Below are 14,619 nucleotides of genomic sequence, written 5' to 3'. Positions count from 1 at the left end.
CCCCCCCCCCCCCCCGCACCACCACCACTTGGGGAGGAGGTGTGTTTTACAGGGTAAACATAAAAACTTGAGAGGCATCTTAGGATCCTGTAGCCTATTATAAAATGCTTTCCTTTAGCATAAGATGATTAATTAGGTGCCTATTTAAATAGCTCAAAGATAATCACTAAGTTTAAAATGCATGGGTATTGCAGTTCAACTTAGCAAAGCTTACATTCTCTAATCACATCCTACAACTAAAGCCCAAGATGGGGGAAAAAGACTGAATTAAATATGAAGATAAATAACAAATATCATTTATTAACACTGTCCCTGATTTTTTATAATATTATGGCACTTAAGCGAGTTCCTGGATCCTATCACTGTTGACCCTAATGCCAAACGTATAACTAAGAAGAGGGGATTCCTGTATAACTAACTGGAGCTGACAAAATTCAAGCCAAACTCCAAAGGCTAAGCCCATTAAAAAAAAATTTGTATTAAATTTTGCAATAAGCAAATAACAGAATTGTAAAGAGAAATAGCATTTACCAACTTGTTTAAGAAACTGATTTCAACAGTTACTTTCAAATAAGCAGTTTTCTTTTATATTTTTAATTACATCTCCCCAGCGACTCCTCAACCTTTCAGGTTCCCACAGAGTACCATTAATATAGTATAGGTAAATCTCATTAATTCAGGTCCTACCACCTCGGAATTCATAATCATTCGGACAGAGGCTGGGCTGAAGTTTATCTTTACATGATCTATGAAAAAAAGATTTGCTACACAAATTAATAGAGTAACAAGATCTCAGGAGGGCTGTTTAAACAGTTCAGAAGTGTTTTAGAGTAATTCAGAAGCATTCATTTGCATATAATTATTATGCTAATTACAAATCATTCTTATCTATTCATTAAAGCAGAGTCCCAAAGGACCACTAATTGTCAATAACTTGTTGGCCTAGTTTCTGTTACTGAATGCACCTCAGAGGAACAAAACTGCATTAAAAAATATTCTATAATTCAGCCCTCTCATTAATCCTTACTGGCTTTCCACCAATGAATCCTAAAAGCTGAATTTTTAAACAACTGTATGGTGAACGGAGAAGTGCAGTCAAATCTACACGCTTGAACAGAACACTTTTTTGTAGATTCCCTCATAGAGTCCTGGGGTGGTAGGGGGGATCCTGGCATAGGGGGTGCGGTGGGGCAGTGGTGGGGCACAAGGGTTGTCAACAAAGCTGCACTAAGCACTCTGATTTTCCAGAGGAAGTGGCTGCAGCCCAGAGTACTGCTGGGCTAGGACACCACTAGACTAATCGCTTCTTCCACTCTTTCTGATCCTATCCTTCCCATGAGATACCAACACTGTCATATTTATGAAGGCAGACCCCAAAGACTTTGAAAGGATACAAACAGAGAAAGAAAAATAAATCAGAATTTCAGCCTGAAAAAAGGTTACAACCAAATGCCTGATGTGCCACACTCCACACCCTACAACACAGCAAGGACACCAAACAGCTGTGCTCCAGGATGAGATGGCTAGGTAAGGCCAAAAGGAACAAGCCCTTGGGGAAGAGGGGATTCCTGTACAGCCCAGAGCAGGTAGGCTCCTCCTCAGCCCTCCCCTCAGGGCAGGTGGGTTATAACATGTTATTACTGTAAAATATTTACTGAGTATGTTTACGTATCATAGCACTTAAATATGAAGACATTTTAAACTCTAGACACCAATGAAATAGGTTTTACCACATCAAAGTCAATTTCACTAAAGGTGCTTATTTGATAAACACATTTTTAAATTATACTCTATATACCTGAAGCATAAATACTAAGTTTAGGAAAGTTTTATTTACAAAAATGCATTTGTTTCTTTAAATAACAGAAAACTGTTTTACTCATTATATCAAATTCCTTAAACTAAAATGGAGGGGGGGACAGCCTAATGAAAACTCACAAACTGAGCCCTCTCTCTGCTAATATGTTGGTTTATTATTTTGGCCATCAGCTTCTACATCCCAGGATCAAATTTAATCCATTAGCACTAACTTAAGCATTAAATAAGAAAAAATTACTGAGAAAAATTAAACTTTTTCTTTTTTTAAGCAAGAGCAAAATCCAAAGAGCAGCATCATTCTTGCTACTATTTTTAGAACACTTCCTTATGTGCCAGGCACGCACAGTCTTCCAGTTAACTCTTAGAACCACGGAGTGAACCATACTATCATCCCCTCTGGGGGGCATAGAAGTGAAATTCTTTGCCAAGTCCACCATTACTAAGCAGAAGAGCTGGGACTCAGTGCTGCCCGACACCAAAGCCAACCACTATACTTCACTGCAAAAATGTCATTTGTACTTTATCATTTGACTAGACTCAAGCACCTGAAGAGATCCTTGCTCAATTAGCATAGAAAACCTTCCCAAAGAAAGAGTTTACATTGCTAAAAAGGGGCTTTTGTAAGAAACGCACTTTAAAAACTGGACTTGGAGCTGTTTACAGTAATTTCTTGAAAATCATCTGCCTTTAGCCACTCAAAAACATTTTCTGGCTCTCACCAAAGAATTTTTTCCCCTACCTGAGAAACTGGAAAAAAATCTCGATTCATATTCCACCACTTTCAGCAACCTCCCTGCCTCTTTGCTTTTAAAATACAGAAAAAATTAGAAATGAACATTAAGACATTAAGTTGATAATGGGTTCTAGTGAAAAAGTGTTTGTGCAAGATATGCTTTTTTTTATTTTTTATTTTTATTTTTTTTGAGTTGGAGTCTCCCAGACTTGAGTGCAGTGGCCACTCCCGGCCCCTGCAGCCTCGACCTGCTGGGCTCCGGCGATCCTTCTGCCTCAGCCTTCTGAGTAGCCGGAATTACAGGCATGCGCTACCATGCCCAGCTGATTTTTTGATTTATTGTAGAGATGAGGTCTCGCTGCCCAGGCGGGTCTCGAACCCACGGGCTCAGGCAATCCACTCACCTCAGCCTCCCAAAGGCGTGGGATTACAGGCTGAGCCACTGAGCCCGGCTAAGATATGCTTTACATGTAGATTTTTAACACAAACTTTAAAATCTTTGCCCACAAGAGGGCACTGCCATCCAACTATGCCTTCAAATATACTGAACAGTCTCTAAATCCACTACTGGAAGTGATCTGAAAGTGCCTGACCATGTAAGGCAGCAGAATAAAGTGGGAAACATTTTCACATTTATTTTTAATAGGAACCATGCCTGCATTTATTTATATCATCTCTGAGGATGGGGAAAAAAAGTTCTAACTTACTACAAAAAGAATCTTGACAATGGTTTGCTTCACAGCATAGCAAAGGCGAGATGAGACGAGCATCTGACAAAGCAGAAATTTCCTTACGCAAAATCACTGTATTGGACTTGTTTTTTTCCCCTAAGTATCCCTGAGGATACTATCACACACACACTATCACAAGTCAGGAGCTGGGTCACAAACCTCACATCTTGATTATACACACACTTTAATAAAGAGCTTTCGGAGCTCTCATATACACTAGTGACAAGTTACACTTTTAGGACAGAAACGAATGTTTAGATTCATTTTAACAGCAAAAGGAAGAGGTTCTCTACTGAGATCAAGTGTTGCTCACACCAAAGAGAGCGACCACAGCGCATTCGGCAGCCATAGGTCCTCCTAGGGCTCGCTAAATCTCAGCCACAAACTTCTAACAAACAAAAGCTCTTTTCAGATCTAAGGACCGGGAAGCCACTATACAGCTCCAAAAGGCAGAAAGCCCTTCTTAGGAAATAAGAAGGAAAAGTTGGAACAAAAGTAACATTGAAAACGCAGGAGTTTCCCGAAAGCAAAGAGAACAGATGGAGTACTGGCCATTGGGGGGGGGAATCATCCACCAAAGTTGATGGTGGAGGAAATATGAGGTTGGACCATAAGAAAATGTCATCTTTGTAGCTCCAAAGCTGCCAAATATTAACAACTTCACATGGTTGGTGTGCACTACACTTTTTCCAGTCATATTCTACCACATTTTTCATTTTTGAAGAGAAAAAAGGTTGATACTATAAAGACTATTTAGAGATCACATCTTAGGATTCTCACAAGTCTTTGAAATTATAAAGTTTTTTTCTGAAGGCAGTGCAGTAAGCATATGTTGCCAACACTATCTACTCAAATATGTAACATCTGGGCACTGTCTCAAAGAAGGCAAGATCAAAAGAAAGATATGTAAAATTCTTCCCCAAGTACAAGAAACAAGCACTGCTTAAGGTGTGGCCAAAACTTACACGCCTCTGAGATCCATCCTGAGATAAATTAAAACAAGTTTTATCAGCTTGCCAAGGCTAACATTAGGAAAAAGTGTTTTTTAAAAGAGCAAAATATCTTAAACAAATACCTGTGGCTTAAAACAATCAAATTATCAGACAGTTCACTCAAATAAAGGAATGGCCGCATTCAAAGTGAAAAGAGCTAAATGTATGGAAAAGCAAACCGTTAGGCTCCTTTCCAAAGGCAACTGGAATTTCAGCAAATCAGGTACTGGCTTAGCATGTTCCTGGCCTCAACGAAATGGGACACTGTTCTGCCTACCACAACATACTTATCAAACAAATAGATGCTAACCAAAGAACAAATGGCCAGTGGTAGAAAGAACAAGCAAAAAGTGCAAACTTTAAAAACCAATTCTTTTTCTTAACATCACAATCCTTAAAAAAAGATTATTATCTGGGACTTCTACAAGCTGCTCAGAGGAACAGTTTAGACGAGCCCAACAATCCCATTTAGAGTCTTTTAACATGCAATTACAATGGTTGTTCATTCAGTAAAGTGCAAAATTCCAAACCTCTCAGCTCCAATTAGCCGTTGAACTTTGACTTTGGCTGCAGCCTGGAGCCCAATACTGGTCTACATCCATTGTGAGAGACAGTTCTGAGAGTCTGGCAAAGGGGCACTCAGCAGACATATCACACAAGCAACAGCTGGAACTCAGAAGCCACTTAGAAGCACTTTAGCATGTTCATTGATTAACAATCCTGCACTCTCTTTAAACAGACACAATTGTTCTTTAACTGGAAAAATATTTACCATACCAACACAGAGCAAACAGTAAGTTTCAAGAAATATTTATTAGGTGAACAAATAGGAAAATGTGTAAGTGGTGCTCCCTGTAAGTACCAATACCAAAACACACCTCTGGGTCTCCGATCCTTTTATTTTATTGCATGTATGTAAAATACACCAGAGTTCAGCAGTTGTGGGAGGAGATGGCCAAGGTCACTGATGAAAACTGGTGTTTCAGACATCAGGGAAGAAAGATGGAAGAACAGGTGGTTGCTTGTTTCCCTTAAGTCAATTAGGAATGCTCTTAATCAACACATCGCAAAGGAAGAAACATCATATAGTAAGAAGGTGTTCTAGAAAGACGAAAATAAAGTCAGCAGCTTTGCATTTAAGTCCTGGCTCCCCTTCCACTTGTTATATGGCAGGGCAAAGTTATAGCACTTCCCTGGGCCCAAATTCCTTACCAGTAAAAATAAAGGTTGAGGAGAATGTTGGACCGTGGCCAACTGATATTCCTTCTGCTTCTAAAACCCTAGAAGGAAGCCTACACTACAGTCTTCACCATTAACAGCACACCAATGTGTAGCTTCTCAAAGGTGCACACTTGCAGGAATCACCTAAGGGCTAGAGAGAGAGCTGAACAGGGAGGGGGCTACGAATCTGCATTTCAAAGAAGTTGCCTGGGGCAGACCAGACTAGATTGGCAAGGGGCTCAGAGTTTGGGCCTGGGTCCTAACTTACATGGAATGTTCAGAGAATCTGAAGTGGGGGCAGGACCAGCCCACAACTGGGACTCACACATGCACACCCCTACCTATAAGGGGTGGGCAAAGGCTGAGGAAGGTGCGAGTGAGCTGGACTCAGCAGAGGCAACCACAGTTCTCACAAAGGAGGCTGAGCTTTATGGGCAGCCGCCTCCTCTCACTTGGGTGTGCCTGTGTCCTATTAGAGAAAAAATTGTGACTAGTGAGAGCTTTGCCACAGGAGCTGGTGCTGAAGAAGCTGCTCACAAGACGTTTTTCTATTGGAAAGAGATGGTGCAGAGCACCAGGAAGTCCTAGCAGCAACAGCAACCCAAGGGTCACGGTACAGGTAGGGAAGTTTAGCTATCTAAGGTGGACACTGGGGCTACAGAGAAGCCTGCAGCACTCTAAGCCCAACTGTGAGAAAACTACCTCCGCCCCCAGACCAGCAGAACAGCACTTTATCCCCTGGGGGGGGGGGGTGAAGGAGTGGGGGGGAGGACAACTGCAAATGGGGAAAGGAACCAGAAAAAAGATGGAGATTTGGGGTAACTATGACAATGAAAATTATACTCATGAGGAGGTAAGAACAAGGGGGATGGGAGTAACAGGATACTGGGGTTAATAAGGAAAAAAAGAAGGAAGTGATGTCAATGAAATCTGAGCTTTCTATTAAGAGCACAACACATACTGGGTAGCCCACAAAAAAAGGGGCCTCTCCTAGCTCTGCAGAAGTCCTGATAAAGGACCCTACGGGTCAGGTGCAGTGGCCATGCCTGTAATCCCAGCACTTGGGAAGCTGAGGCAAGTGGTTTGCTTGAGCCCAGCAGTTCGAGAGCAGTCTGGGCAACATAGCAAAACTTCATCTCTACAAGAAATAAGAAATTAACCGGGTATGGTGGCGATCACCTGTAGTCCCAGTTACTCAGGATGCTGAAATGGAAGATGGCCTGAGCATAAGAGGTTGAGCTGTGAGCCATGATCGTGCCACTGCACTCCAGCCTGGGTGGCAGAGTAATACCCCGACTCAAAACAACAACAACAACAAAACAAAACAAAAACCAGCATCCTATCAACCAGAAGATACCCTGCACCTCCTTCCTGTGACCCAGAAACAATATGGCACACAATTCTCTAGTTTGAGTCTCTTCCTTTCAGGAATACCATCTTCAGTGAAACACCACTGTAGTCACAAAAATGTATAACTCTTGGTTTTGAAATGCCTCATTTGAGAAAAAATTTTCACTGAAAGTTAAGACATTATGTGCAAACATGTTGAAAAGATGAGAGAAAAACATCATTCCTTCTTTAAATCTGCTGTATTTTAATATGAAATAGATCTACATTTTTACACTACACTTTCCAAATAATTTACTTTTATTTCATTAATATCTGCTTATTATTGACAGTTAAAAAACATTTAGATGTTAAGATATATCATTTTTAGCTTAAAATTTTGGATTAAACATCATTCTACTAAAAAAAAAAAAAACCTTGGAAATTGTAAAATCACATAGCAAGGCTGATACAATCCTTTCTTGTTACACATAAATACCTAAAAATGTGGTTCCAATTTCTTTCTTTTTTTTTTTAAACCATGCTCATTTTCTCTCAAATTACTTCCAAAAACGAAGGTCTCTCTGATGTTAATCGTGTGTACACTTCGGCTTACACTTTAAAGAGTCTTCCTCTCCTGGGAAGTGACTTTTGTATACAAATCATGGAAAGCTACTTAGACAAAGTGCTGGAGATGATTAAAAAGGGTCAGATTCAAATTTATACCTTAAAAAAAAAGCAGAAGCAGATGTCAACTGACTCATTTGTGTATATTTTGAACATGAGTTGAAGATATGCATGTGCATTTCATCAGGACATTTAAAGACTCCCCAACTTTTGACTGTGGTTATGTATCAGCAACAACTTTAGAAACTGAGAAGAAAATGGAAAGAAAACCTTTACAACTTATATTGTGGTTATATTATGCTGGATACCCTGAATCTTATTACAATTCGATCTAACTCAAACACTTTTAAATCTGACCCAAAAGGAGTCTGCTCATTTAGAAACAACACTCAGAATTTTTAGAATTGAAGGCAGATCGTATATATTTTATCATCTAGAATTAATAAAGGAATTAAAGTACCATTTTGTTCATTTATTACTTGAACAATAAAAATTTCAACTCCTCTAAATTGTCTTTCTTCTTCTTTTTTTTTAATACCACAGAGAAAAAAAAAAACCCTGCAAATTTTCTTTGATTTACCAAACCTTTACAGAAAATCTCACTCCACACCAGGCACTGAGCATCTTGCTAGGTCCTGGAAGCACAGAAATGATGAGTACAGTACAACCCTGGCCCCCAAGAGACACCCAGGCTTTTCAGGAGTGACACCTGGAATAGATATGAAGCAGGCGTATGAGCAGAAGGGTGTGGGAACGGAGGGAGAATGGTGCTAAGTGGGTATATCCTGCTGGAACATGTTGTACTCAGTGACTGCTGGGATGCCGGGCAGAAGGCCCCTTCCTTCTTAAAGAATATAACACTTTGATCACACACTTCGCTATAATACCACTTTCTCTTGAAACAGGAAATCTGTTTTGTAAGTTGACTATGGTCTACAATGGGCCAAAAAAAATTAGGTGGGGACGTTTATGTAGAAATTCCAGACTGCTCAGCTTATTTCATTAGGCAATGACTATTCTTCTAAAACAATCACTGAGAAAAATGTCTAAAGCAATAGTCATATATAGACTTCCCTAGGTCATCAACGAAAAACCCCAATAACTCATATATTTAAGTACATATAATTTCTGTAGCAAACAACTCTGTGACCCTGGGCCACACTGACAGATTTTTATAACAAATCCTTGTTCCTAGAGTTATTGTGACAATGTCACCCTTCAATTACGTAAACATGTCAAAGCATCCACCCAAGTATTCAGTTACACCATGGGTCGAATCACATCCTCCTACACATGGTGAAGTATAGTTCATAGCACAACCAAAAACCAGCAAACCTACAAGAGTGATATACAAGCCTTCTGACAACCCAGCAGAGAGTTAAACCTTAAAAGTAATCAACAGTCAGTATGAATTAAAATGTTTGGCTCTGTTTGTATTAAATCCTCCTGCAGTGACAGAAAACCCCCACCAGGTGGAGTTTCACATTCTTGGTTTCTTATATAAGCTCCTTCCCATCTACTGTATTTCACATTTGTCTTGATTCATTTGTCAGGAATCAGGCTACCTATCCTCTCAAAATTAAACGTAACAGTTTTATTTATTATAAAGCAAGTAGTAAGAAGGAAAGAAACTCAATAACGTAAGTCATTTTTAAAAAATTTGCTCACTTAAGAAAAACCTGTTGTTCATTAAAAATAGAATGAAAAAAATCAAATCACTGAATTAAGTCAGACTCAGTCCAAAACCTCAGACTCAAGGTGCCAGTCTGAACTTTGAGATCACCACATCTTCAGAAGGTCTTCCTGATTTTTTTCCCCCAAATCATTACCAGTTCACTTATTTAAGGGAAAAGGGTCAGATTTTATCATAAACTGTTAAACTGGGTAGGACTAGAGACAACCTGCCTAACTTCTGGTATTCACAACTGCACAGGTAACCAGGTCCCGGACATGACATGTAACCATTAAACAGATAAGCATCCGATGAGGGAGACACTCTGAGTAGTCACAAGATCTCCCACACAGAAGGTGCTGCTCTCGGGTAATACAAGTAGTGTAGGCAGAACCTAACCACAGTCTCCTAGTCTCCTAGCACAGACCTGGACACGCCTCATGAAGAGGTCCACTCCCTGTTGGCAAAGCAGGAGACTGATGCTCCTAACTAAGCTGCAGGATGAGCACCAAGACTGACTTCAGGGGTGGTGGGGGGTGGGGATCTGACCACGGGAATTCCCTATTCAATCTGGGCCAGCATGAGCCATCTTTGCACCTGCTCTCCCCATGCATAAGGCAGACTCAGCAAATCTGGGAAGAGGATTCTGCCCCAACGTCCCAACCCTATCCCACCTTCCCCAGGTCTAACAGGTGACCCAATCCATTGGGCACAGCCCCACCTCCACCCAGTCGGCACCCACCATGCTGGCCTATCCGTAGTTTAAATTAAACTTCCAATTCCTACCACTCTAGTCACCCCTGCCGTGAGTCGCACTCATATAATCTCCCCACCCCCACAAGTGTAAGCAGAACCTCTGGCTTCTGAGCAACAGGTTATGGCAAAGGTAATGGGACATCATTCCCTTGACTAATCGGGTTACATTTCCTGGCCACTAAATTTGTGGTGATTTGTTATGCAGCAAAAACTGATACACTGGTGAGAAGAATATATCCTCCCTGTCCACTGTACAAATCTCTGCCAGACCTCGACCTTTGCACCTGTTCCCCTGCCTTGAGGGGATCACTATAACCAACACCTTACAAATTCTTCTTGATATAAGCAAATATGTACCTATACAAAGATACATTTTTCTACCTTTTAAAATATTACAAACGGAAGTATGTACATAACCCTTCCTTATCTTTCTCCCTCCAAATTATCTTGAAAAAGAACAAATAGAGCTTACACCCTTTTAATGACTGCTCCGAACTCCATCATGAGTGTACCATAATGCTTTAAATCAGTTACTGATTTACAGAGAAACATTTTGACTTCAGAAAGCTTCTAATCTTAGGTTTGCACACTTGTCACTTCACAGTGGGTGTGGTTAATTTCTAGAAGTGAAATTTGCTGGGCCAATGGGCATGTACACATATAATTCTGCTAGACCGGCTGTACTGATTTATACTCCCACAGGCAATGTTTGCGAGTGCCTGTTTCCTCGCCCCTTGCCAATCCAAGTGTCAGCAGACTGACATCAAATTCATTTTATACTCCAGTACCAACTCTTGACTTACATGGGTTAGCGTCATCATTATCTCTAACTCATTAGGTTCACCTGAACAATGTTTATGAAGTACCCACTCTGTGTTCTCTAAACACAAAAGAACAAAACCCATCAATTAAATTAATAAGAGCTTCTGAAACTCAGCAGAGAGGAAGACTAATTCAACTTGGGCGAAACCTCCCTGGAGGAAGTAAGCTCTGACTTAGATCTTGTAGGACATGCAGGCTTTGAACAAAGAGAAAGGAGTTCCAGGAGGGAAGCGAGGACAGTGCGATAAGACACGAAAGCCCAGGACATGGCCAGCGGCAGACCAGTTTGAGGAGGGAAAGATAACGCTCAAGTGTCGCTTCTAAGAGTGACTGACCCAGCAAGGCCTCCGCTTGGGAGGAAACAGGCAGTGGACAGAACACTGGACCGAGAGAACTCCACTCCTGGCATCAGCTAAGCAGTCGTGAGGAAAACCAGTTTACCTGGGCTTCAGTTTCCTCAGGGAGGTTAGTCCAGAAACTCAACTTGCTGTAGCCACAGAGCAGCATGTGCTGCATGAACCTCATGGGAAAGATTAGCATCAGGCCAGCAGAACAGTGTTGGCAGGGAGGAACAGGCAGGGGCTTCTCGGCTCCATATTCCAGTCACTCCATCCTGACAACCTGAGGGGCACCAAGAAACTCTTAGGAATATGGGATGCAGAGTATGACAACAAGGAGGCCGAGACAACTTAGGTACCCTTCAGCTGTGAAAACTACAAGACAGCACACCTCTACCTTCACGTCTATTCTTCAATTCATTTAACATGAATTCACCAAGTACCTACTATATCTCAGGCTGGGAAGACAGGAGTGAACAGTATAAAGATGCTTCCCTCTCAGGTTCAATTTCTATTTGGAAGGGAAAGAGAAAAATGAACAAATTTATAATGTCAGAGCAATGAGAGCAAGAGAGAAAAGTGTAATAAGTGCTCCATCCATCAAAACTCTACTCACCCTTCTCATCAGAAGGCATTCAGCCTTTTCAGACTTGCATCCTCAGACTGACAGTCCTCTTCTCTCAAATCCTGCAGCACTTTGGACCAGGCATAAGTCTCTGCCACCTGTTAACTATTTCACTGCACTGGGCATGTCTCACTCAGAGCATAAGCCTCTTGTGGTACGACCCCAGTCTTGGACAGCCAGCACAGCGTACTTGGGTACTCAGTGCTGTTGACTGCCATGACAACACTGCCATTTTAGAGTCAAACGCATTCTTAAAGCTTTCTTCCTTTCCCCAACACTATGGACTAGAATTTCCAAGTAACAAAATTACTTGAAAGGGCAGAATCAAATGAACACACTAACTCAACAGGATACCAAATCGGATCTGGTAAGAAGAAAATGACCTCCAGGTAGCCCAGGTGTTTGCAACAGAAGTAACCACCTAGTCAAGGCCCAAACCATGGGATGGAACCTAAAGGAAAAGAGTGGGGGCAACTGCCTATTCCAGGGAGCCTGGGCAGATGAGGATGTGCACAAGAAAAGGGCATACCCAGAGTCCCTGCCCACCAGGCCTCTCAGTCACCTCCTCCCTGGGATGGGGACTGGCCCTCCCACTCTCCCGCCGCCACCCTCCTGATCTCACACCCCCGCAGGCAGCTGAGTGCTCTGTTCCAGGCACTCAAAAAACCTATCCTGCCACCATGTTCCCCCTTCCTCTTCTTATAACAGAAAAAAAGGTGCCTATCGGAGTTCTTTTTTTATGTCAAAAGAGCTGACAATCCCTACATAGTATCAATTGTGTATTATTATTCACAACTGAGAAAGCACATGGACAAAAAGCTGTGACACAAATGTTCACAACAGCCAAGAGGTGGAAACAACCCAGGTGCCCATCAACAAATTAATACATTTATAATATGCAGTATAACCATACACTGGGACATTCAGCCATAAAAAGGAATGAAGTACTGACACAAGCTACAATGTGGATGAACCCTGAAAACATTTGCTAAGTACCACAAAGAAGCCAAACGTAGCAGGTCCTGTATTGTATGGTTTCATTTATATGAAATATCCAGAATAGGCAAACCCCAAGAGATAGATAACAGATTAGTGGTTGCCAAAGTTTGGGAGAAGGAGTGCAGGAGTGACTGTTAATGGGTACAGGGTATCTGTCCTTTTGGGATGATGAAAATGTTTTGGAGCTAGGGAGTGGTCTCAGTTACACAATATTGTAAATGTACTAAATGACACTGAATTGGACATTTTAAAATGGAAAATTTTAGTTAATGTGTATTTTGTCACAATAAATAAGTACCTGCAAATTCAATGAACTTGAAACAACTACAGTTAATAATAACAACAATGGCTAGCATTTACTGAACTAGGCATTGCTCTAAGTACTCATATTTAACCCTGAAATAATTAGCCTCATTTTACACAAAATAATACAGGCACAGAGAGATTAAGTATCCAAAATTAAATAGCCAGCAGGTGGCAGAGTCTCAGAACAGGAATCTGAAGCCCATCAAGTTTCAGAACGTATGTTCTTTGTCACAGCTCCATGGCCTCACAATACAGAGCGCTCCTCACTTGGGCCCACTCCAGTCTTTTTCACCACCCACCTACCCCAAACATCATCTCATTCCCCACTGAGAACTACCTACTCAGCCTTTGTGTGTGCAGTGCCTTCCACCTGGAGCACCCAACGAGTGCTGCTGCCTGGTAAGCCTCTCCAGGGTTCTTGTACAATCTGTCTTACACTGTTCTTTCCACTTGCATTCATGCCTGCAAATACTGACTGAGAGCCCATTTTCACCTGAAGACAGGAAAAAAGAACTACTTTTATGCCCCCAGCAAAACCAAAGTTACCTTGTATTCTGCTGGTGCACAACGTGGATTGCAAATCTATGAACCACAAGACTGGGTCAGTGGAGACATTTTGTTTGGCCAACACAGTGTTTCCAAACACCAACAACGTAATCTGAATGCCATCCCCAGGGCACCCAATTCTGGTGTGGCAGACTGCTGTTAGTATTGTCTTGTGGCAGGTGGCTCCAGGCAAGTAAGCTACCCTGACCTAGTCACTGACTGACTCACTCATTCCTCCCAGTTACTTTTCTTTCCATCACTGTTCTTTCACATACAGTAAATCATGTCTACAAATGATACCAACAGAAATAAAGGACATAACAGATATATCACTTCATTTCTAAGGATAAAAAAACTCTCTATATAATTTCTAAGATGGAAATATCCCTAAAATTGAAAAAACTTCAAATCAGAGTAAAACTAAAATGTAAGAGCTTCTAGAAGCAGGGTCCCTTCTTGGTGCCCACACTTCTAAGCAAGATGGGGAGGAAGGTGCCCTAGCAGTATGGGTCCAGCCTGGCAGAGGGTCACTGCTAGCAGTCTCAACTCCAGGGATTTCTGAGAAAAGGTCGGGGACCTTTGTTTTAGAAGGTTTACTTTTAAATTTCACCAGGAAAACCAGACATTTAGTGTTTGAGTTATTTCTGTTTAGCTTACAACACTGCTCAAGTTCAGAGAATAAGCACCAAAAACAGAAATGGAAGGGGACGCTGACTGAACACACCGTGCCTGAATCTTATTTCAAAGCTTTAGCTCTCTTGATTAGCAGGAAGAGGACCAGTTGTATTAACACACAGAAAGTCCACAACCATACCCTCCAAAGCAAAGCTGCACTCAGCACACTATAAAACAAGAACCAAGTCAATATGCACAAACTTCAAAAAGGTCAGACAAGGGTCTTAATCTGGCATGAGGAGTAAGTATCTTTGCTTGTGGAAAAAAATCATATTAAGTCAGAAGTCTTGGATATTACTATTTACATCTAATAGGAATCAAAATAGAAAGTTATTTTCTATTTAACTGTTAAATTAAGATCCTCTACACAAACCATTCTCTACAAATAAAACTTCAGCCCTAGCTGAGTTACTGAATACCTGTATACAAATT

At 41.3% G+C, this 14,619-nt stretch overlaps 1 protein-coding gene across 3 annotated transcripts in view; it reads right to left on the bottom strand.

Annotated features, from left to right (window-relative positions):
• The window catches only part of PITPNB (phosphatidylinositol transfer protein beta), a 76,260-nt gene that overhangs the window by 29,616 nt on the left and 32,025 nt on the right, over positions 1-14,619 (bottom strand). The gene's annotated exons all lie outside the window — the stretch shown is intronic.

This window comes from Carlito syrichta, unplaced genomic scaffold (assembly GCF_000164805.1).
Source record: "Carlito syrichta isolate Samal-C Ts95f unplaced genomic scaffold, Tarsius_syrichta-2.0.1 Scaffold135122, whole genome shotgun sequence".
NCBI lineage: Eukaryota > Metazoa > Chordata > Mammalia > Primates > Tarsiidae > Carlito > Carlito syrichta.
This window is presented reverse-complemented; position numbering and strand designations above follow the sequence as displayed.